Consider the following 7,990-nt stretch of genomic DNA (forward strand, 5'->3'; position numbering starts at 1 on the left):
CTGGTATTTAGAGCTGTCTTAGGAGATTCTAAATAAAAAGGCACCTTACATGTTTGGCTAGAGGAAGACCATTTTTAGCAGTGTCTTTTGCTTTTTTGTAGATAAACAGGAGAAGCATTATGTGGTTTCGCTTGTACTTTTATTTGGGTCGCACTGATTGGCAACAGCAGTTAACCTTGGTGGAGGGCTCACTCGTGCAGGCTCTGTTCCTTACTGTACTCACTCTCATCCTACAGAGGGGGCCACCAGCAACTCGTCCCAAGTTAAGGAGCCAGTGAATTTGAGAACTAGGTTGGGAGCCCAGACAGCCTGCTCTAGAACCCACACTTTCAACTAACTTCTCTGCCATTTATTAAGCACCTACTACAATGAGCAGACCTAAGCCCAACTAAAATCTGCACATCAAGATGGATAAAAGAGAAAACCCTCGCTTAGAGAGTCCAGCGTTTGCCCCAGATCATTCATTCATTTATTCAACATGTATTTACTGAGCTTAGTTTATACCAGGCATGGTACTAGGCCTTAGGGTTAGGCCATGAAGACAAATGTGATTCTTGTTCTCTTGATTCTTATCTCCCTCTAGGAAGCAAGTAGATAAATCAGAAAATATCAGACAGTGGCCAAACAGAGACTAAGGTGGTGGGATGAAGAGGGAGGGGCTACTTGGTGAGGTGGTGCCTGGGGGCCCTCTGGGAGGAGGTGACATCTCAGCCGAGACCTGAACGACAGGCCTGAGCCTGGGAAGACCGGAGGGTGAAGCTCCAGGCAGGGGAGCGCCCGCGTGCCCCAGGGTGTGAGCCGGGTGGGTGAAGCGGAGGGGCTGGGAGTGGGGCAGCCTTTGGGAGCCGAGGCGGAGACACGGGGCTGTATTTTTAAACAGCGGGAAGGTGTTGGAGGTTTTTAATCAGAAAAGTAATGTGATTTGATATTTTTAAAACATTTTTAGGGTTGTTTGGATTTGTTTAACTTCTTAGCTTGAAATACTTTCAAACCTATGGGACAGTTACACAAATAATACAAACTCCATACAGAGAACTCCAACATACCCCTCCAGACACCCAGACCCACCAGTTTTAACATTTTGCCACATTTGCCATACCATTCTATCTATACAGCTACCTACTTATCTGTACATCCATACCTCTGTCAATCCATTTTCTGAATGAGTGTAGGCTGTATACATCATGCTCCTTGAACACTTAATACTGTACATGTACATTTCTTAAGAACAAGGATGTGCACTTATGTATCCACCTTAAGTGCAGTTATCTAGTTCAAGAAATTGAATCTTGATGTAAAACTTATAGTCTATATTCCAGTTTTTTTCATATGTCTCAATAATATCTTTTTGTGCCTTATTTCCACCTTTGCTAGATCCCATCCAGGATCATGTTAATTGCATTTTATTGTCATTGTCTCTTTAGTTGCTCTTTTTTTCATTCGTGGGAACATATATACACCATAAACTTTCCCATCTCAACCACTCCCTAGCGTACAATTCAGTGGGATCAATCACATCCACAGTATTGTGGCACCTTCGCCTCCTTCCATTGCTACAACTTTCCCATCTCCCCAGACTGAATCCCTACACACATTATGCGTTAACTCTCGTGCCCCCTGCCCATTGCCCCTGGAAACCTGTAATCTAATTTCTGTCTCTATGAGCTTGCATGTTTTCTGATATTTTCTTTGTAGTTACCATTATGCTTAAACTTAACATCGTAAATCTGTCAGTCTCATTTGCTTTGATACCAACTTAACTTCAATAATGTACACAAACTAAGTTCTTTTATCCCTCTATCCCCCCACCTTTTTTTTTATTTCTCCACCCCCCCACCCCGGTTGTCTGTTCTCTGTGTCTATTTGCTGCATCTTCTTTCTCTACTTCTGTTGTTATCAGCGGCACGGGAATCTGTGTTTTCTTTTTGTTGCGTCATCTTGTGTCAGCTCTCCGTGCGTGCAGCGCCATTCTTGGGCAGGCTGCACTTTCTTTCGCGCTGGGCGGCTCTCCTTACGGGGTACACTCCTTGCGCGTGGGGCTCCCCTACGCGGGGGACACCCCTGCGTGGCAGGGCACTCCTTGTGCACATCAGCACTGCGCATGGGCCAGCCCCACATGGGTCAAGGAGGCCCAGGGTTTGAACCGCGGACCTCCCATGTGGTAGACGGACGCCCTAACCACTGGGCCAAGTCCGCTTCCCCCCTCCCACCTCTATGTAGTCCTTGACACATATTATGTGTTTCAACATTACCAGTCTCAAACTACTGATTACGTACTATATTTTTTAAAAGGAAAAGGTGAAATTTAATCTTTGTTTACAGGATATATGAAATTCATATAGATAAGATACGCATTGAGGGGATGCTTCATACGTAGAGTTTGGAACTGTTCAATTATAGTTTCGTTGTAAAAGTGCTACATAACAAATCTCGTTTAAAAAGCAATGTGATACCAAACATGGTGCACTAACAGCTTTATACGTATATGCTGTACAACCTCAAAGGTGAAAGGCCCAGGAGTGTCTTTGTGAATGTGGACAGTTCCTCAGAGGTAGTTTCTGCTACAACATTCTGATCTTCCTCTACAGAGACATACTTCTTAACCAAGCTTAATGAAGCCTTGTACACAGAGTTGTTTTCATGGTTTTGAAGAGCTTCAGTGTTATCCAAACCTCCACATTCTTTAATGATTATACAAAGCTTCTCAGTTTCACCTAGTTTCTCCGCAGCCTGAAAGATAATTTGAAATTGCATCCAGAGTTCCCAGAGTAATTTTGGTATCTTTTGGGGTTAAAAGGTTCATCAACGGTTCTATTGTGCCACAATGGACAAGGTGTACAATCTGTTCAGCTGCTCCACCACTTGTAAAGTTAGAGCCCGTCCAGCGTCCTCTTGTGTCTTAAAGTCTGCCTTAGCAAGAAGGATAATGAGGAAGGAGCCAATCCACGCTCCACTGCTGGCTATCAACGGTCCTGACAGCGAGCTGTGATATTCAGCACCGTCTCTGGTGCTTCCTTCTGGTTATTAGTTAGCAGGCTGGAAAGACGGCAAGTGCTCCTGTGTCTCTTTCAACCTGAGTCTTCACCTGTCCCCATGGTAATATTCCCTATGGCTCTTAGTGCAGGAGTCACAGTGGGCAATTCAGTAGCCCCTCTACACTTCACAAGTTGGGGCTCTGCTTCAGTTTTCACAGCCATTTCAATCTATTCATTTGGACCATCAGTAAGATGGAACAGGAAGCAGACTTGGTCCAGTGGTTAGGGCATCCGTCCACCACATGGGAGGTCCGTGGTTCATACCCCAGGCCTCCTTGACCCGTGTGCAGCTGGCCCATTGCAGTGCTGATGTGCGCAAGGAGTGCCATGCCATGCAGGGGTGTCCCCTGCGTAGGGGAGCCCCACGCTCAAGGAGCATGCCCCATAAGGAGAGCTGCCCAGTGCGAAAAAAGTGCAGCCTGCCCAGGAATGGCCCCGCACACACGGAGAACTGTGCAGCAAGATGATGCAACAAAAAGAGACACAGATTCCTGTGCTACTGGCAACAGACGCGGACAAAGAAGAACACACAGCAAAAATATACACAGAGAACAGGCAACTGGGGTGGGGAGGGAGGGGAGAGAAATAAAAAAATAAATAAATCTTAAAAAAAAAAAGTAAAATAGAACACGGCCCAGCAGGTATCTGCTAAAACTTCGGGGTCATAGTGATGCAGGAGATGAACGAAAGTAGGAAGAATTTGCTCAGTGCCTCGAACAGAGGTGCAGGATTCTTGTTTTGACAAAGGTTTGAAAGCGTCCCTGTAAGATGACATAAGTAACCACATGCTAAAGAAGACATATCAGGAACTGCAAGTAGAGCCTACAGATCGGCTGCACCGTACCTGATGACCAAGTCTCGGAAAACTGAGCCATCACCTGTGCTGTTTCCTTAGAGCCTATACAGCTTGTTCGCTGATACGAACATGGGGAGATGGCAGCAGAGAAATGAGTGCTGGAATAACACCTCCTACTACCACGGCCTTGGTCGGCTCTGATGTCCCAGGAGCAATGTTAGTCATCGTCCAAGCAGATTCAAACCGAATGGGGGTACGATCGGTTCTGCCCAAGGAGGACATACATTTTGGAGTCAAACCAGCCCAGAGTATGTCGTCTCTGGGGGGACTGTTTTCCCCTACAAAGCAGTTTCTTAGCAGCTTGAAGAGCTTGGAGCTGTCTCTCCAAATTGTTGCTGTTTTTGCCTTTGACAGTGTCATCAACAGATCAAGTATAGTGTCCTGGTTGTTAAGAGTTTTCCTGCAGTGGAGAAGTAGTGGCATCAGGAAAGGAGCAGACATTTCTCCTTTTCAGCATCTCTTCATCCTTCTTAGCTTCCCTCAGCTCCATGTTATTTCATGATGCCTCATTTCTGTATTCTCTTTCCTCTTTCTTTCCCCCCTTCTTGAATCTGTTGAGGCAGGCAGCTGGTGAATTAGCATCCTCATTGGTGGACATGGTTGTGTGACAGAAAGCTGCAGAGCGGGGTCGGGCTTCCACAAGAGGCGGTGCGGGGCTCACAGGCTGCGGGGTGAATGCCCTCGAAACGCCCTCCACGACTCGGCCCGAAGACGGCATCTCTCATGACATTTTATGCATTCGCCTTTTAGATCCTGTAGGAAGTAAAGAGTGGAGTGATAAGCCAAAAATACAGTAGTACTGGCTTATATATTTACCCGTCATTACCCTCACCAGAGATCTTTATTTCTTCATGCAGCTTCCTTCTTACATCCTTTCTTTTCAACCTGGAGAACTCTCTTTAGTGTCTGTTACACGACCGGTCTAGTTATGATGAACTCCCTCAGCTTTTGTTTATTTGGGAATGTCCTAATCTTGCCCTCATTTTTAAAAGACAGTTTGGCCAGATAGAGAATTTGGTTGGCAGCTTTTTGCTTTCAGCGCTTTAAATATGTCATCCCCCTGCCTTCTTGCCTCCATGTTTCCAATAAGAAACTGGTATTTAATCTTATTGAGGCTTCCTTGTATGTGACAAATGTGCGTCTCTCTTGCAGCTTTATTTTTGGCATTTGCTGGTAGGATTCTAATACGCTGTTGCATAGGTTCTTTTGGGTTTATCCTGTTTGGAGTTTGCCAAGCACCTTGGATGTGTATATTCATGCCTTTGGTTGAATTGGGGACATCTTCAGGCACTGTTTCTTTGAATGTTCTTTCTGCCCATTCTCTCCCTCTTCTCCTTCTGGAACTCCTGTAATGTGTATATTGGTGCCCTCGATGGTGTCCCACAGGTTCCTCAGGCACCGTTCACTTTTCTTCATTCTTTCTTCCCTCTTAGCAGATTGGTTGCTTTCGATTGTCTTAACCTCAAGTTCACTGATTCTTCTGCCAACTCCAATCTGCTCTTGAATCCTCTAGGGAATTAAAAAAAGTTATTTATCTATCCACCCCACCCCCGTTGTTTTTGTGCTTGTTATCTACTTTCTGTGTCCATTCACTGTGTGTTCTTCTGTGCCTGCATTGTCTTCTTTTTGGGCAGCACCGGGAACCGATCCTGGGACCTTCTGGAGTGGGAGAGGTGCTCAATCTCTTGCACCACCTCAGCTCCCTGGTCTGCTGCATCTCTTATTGTCTCTCCTCTGTGTCTCTCTTTGTGGAGTTGTCTTGCTGCGCTAGCTCTCTGTGCAGGCCAGCACTCCTGCGCGGGCCAGCTCGCCCTCACCAGGAGGCCCAGGGGTCAAGCCCTGGACCTCCTCTATGGTAGATGGGAGCCCAATTGCTTGAGCCACATCTGCTTCCCCTCTAGGGAATTTTTAATTTTGTTACTGTTGTCTTTAGTTCTGTTTGGTTGCTTTTCATAGTTTTCATTTCTCTATTAATACTCTTTGTGTTCATTTATTTTCCTGACTTCCTTTTATTTCATTGTTCATATTTTCCTTTAGTTCTTTGATCATTTAAAAAAAAATTTTGGGCGGCGGACTTGGCCCAGTGGTTAGGGCATCCGTCTACCACATGGGAGGTCCGCAGTTCAAACCCCGGGCCTCCTTGACCCGTGTGGAGCTGGCCCATGCTCAGTGCTGATGCGTGCAAGGAGTGCTGTGCCACGCAGGGGTGTCCCCGCATGGGGAAGCCCTACGCGCAAGGAGTGCGCCCTGTAAGGAGAGTTGCCCAGTGCAAAAAGAAAGTGCAGCCTGCCCAGGAATGGCACCGCACACATGGAGAACTGACACAACAAGATGATGCAACAAAAAGAAACATTCCCATGCCGCTGACAACAACAGAAGCGGACAAAGACGACGCAGCAAATAGACACAGAGAACAGACAACTGGGGTGGGGGGGCGGGGAAGGGGAGAGAAATAAATAAATAAATCTTTAAAAAATAAAATAAAATAAAAATTTATCCCCACCTCCCCCAAATGGTTCTCTTGTGTGTCTGCTCATTGTTTGCTCTCCTTCTCCAAGAGACATCGGGAACCAAACCCAAGACCTCCCACGTGGAAGGCAGCGTGAGCCACATCCACTCCCCGTGGGCTGTGGCTCTGCTGGCTTGTGGCAGTACAGCCTCTAGCTCTTTGCAGCAGATGCAGCATCCAGCCTGTTGCAGCAGGTGTGGCATCTGCTTGTCTTCTTTAGGAGGCACCAGGACCCAAGCCCAGCACCTCTTGTGTGGTAGGCGGGAGCTCAATCGCTTAAGCCCCATCCACTTCCCCTGTTACAGTTTTGACCAAGTATAGGAAACATTGTCCATGGTAGGACCCAGGGGAAGCTTTTTGATCATGGAAGCCTTTTGATTCCTTTTCAAGCCCACCTGGCGCCCTCTGCTGCCTTTAAGCTCTGTTCACTTCGGGTGAATGAGTGAAATTCCAGTTGGTGTTAAGGGGAGAATATAAAGTTGTAATCAAGCTTGCGTGTCACCTGTCTTCCATTCGGCACCTGGGTCATCTGAATTGGTTGTGGGCTCAGCCCCGCGGCTGCCTAAAAGCCTTAGTCTCCATCCCCGAAGTGACTGCTGACTCAGGAGCTAATTCCAGTCCCGGGAAAAGGGTGGTCTAGGGAGGAGCAGCCAGGAGAGAGCATCTTTTAGCAAAACTGGGCCAAGTTTAATAGTTAAGGGAGCAACTATCCTTTTACTAATCCTCCCCCAAACTCTGTATCTTTAAAGCAGGGTTCTTAGCCTGTTTTTGTTTCACAGACCCCTTTGTCAGTCAGGTGAAAACCACAGACCCCTTCTCAGAATGTAGCGGCAGGTAGTTTTATGACACTCAGCATCAGCGGTCAGAGAAAGTAAAGATAACAAGTTGTGTTTTTTCAATTCAAGCTCACAGACCCCCTGAAATCTTCGGGTCCGTGGACCCCTGGTTAAGAACCCCTGCTGCAAAGCAGGAGTTCAGCGGCTGGCGTCTGGGTGCTTGGCAGTTTGGGTGATAAGAGGCCGAGGGCCTTGCTGCCCAGTGGCGCAGTCCGTTGGTGGAGTAGGAGGGTGAGCTCGCTAGGGGGCCAGGCTGGGATTACGGGGCTGAGGGTCCGTGTGAGCACAGCGGCGATCGAGGTGGTCTCCTGCCCCTCCAGGGACCGGGGCGCAGGGAAGCGGGCAGGCCGAGCTGACACTCGGGTTTAACGAGGGCTGGAGATTTTCCAGGTGAGGACACTGGAGAGGGAAACCAGCGTGGGTGGGGGGGGCCTGCAGAGGGAGGAGTGGGGCGCCCAGGCCTGTCTGCACAGCCCTGCACCCTTTTCCCCTCTTCCTCCGTTAAGTGCCAGCAGAGGTCGGCCAGGCCGGGCAGGCCCCGACCGCGCCCTCCCCCCTGGTCGGGAGCGGTCTGCCTGGGGCGGGCGGGCGGCTCACTTGGACCAGGACTCGAGCGCCAGCTCCCGGCCTCCCTGCGTCTGAAATGTCTTCTCTTTGAGTTGGCTCAGGCTCCCAGGGACAAAGTGGGTGGAAGTCTCCAAAGTTAGCTAGAGTCCGAGGCAGGGCCAGGGTGGATTCTCTGTGTGGATTCTCT

At 48.2% G+C, this 7,990-nt stretch overlaps 1 pseudogene; it reads right to left on the reverse strand.

The window, feature by feature from the left end:
• Window positions 1–2,475: 2,475 nt before the first annotated feature.
• LOC101432233 (importin subunit alpha-1 pseudogene) lies at window positions 2,476–4,489 on the reverse strand (annotated as a pseudogene).
• Between the last annotated feature and the right edge of the window lie 3,501 nt (window positions 4,490–7,990).

Source organism: Dasypus novemcinctus, chromosome 13 (assembly GCF_030445035.2).
Source record: "Dasypus novemcinctus isolate mDasNov1 chromosome 13, mDasNov1.1.hap2, whole genome shotgun sequence".
Taxonomy (NCBI): Eukaryota; Metazoa; Chordata; class Mammalia; order Cingulata; family Dasypodidae; genus Dasypus; species Dasypus novemcinctus.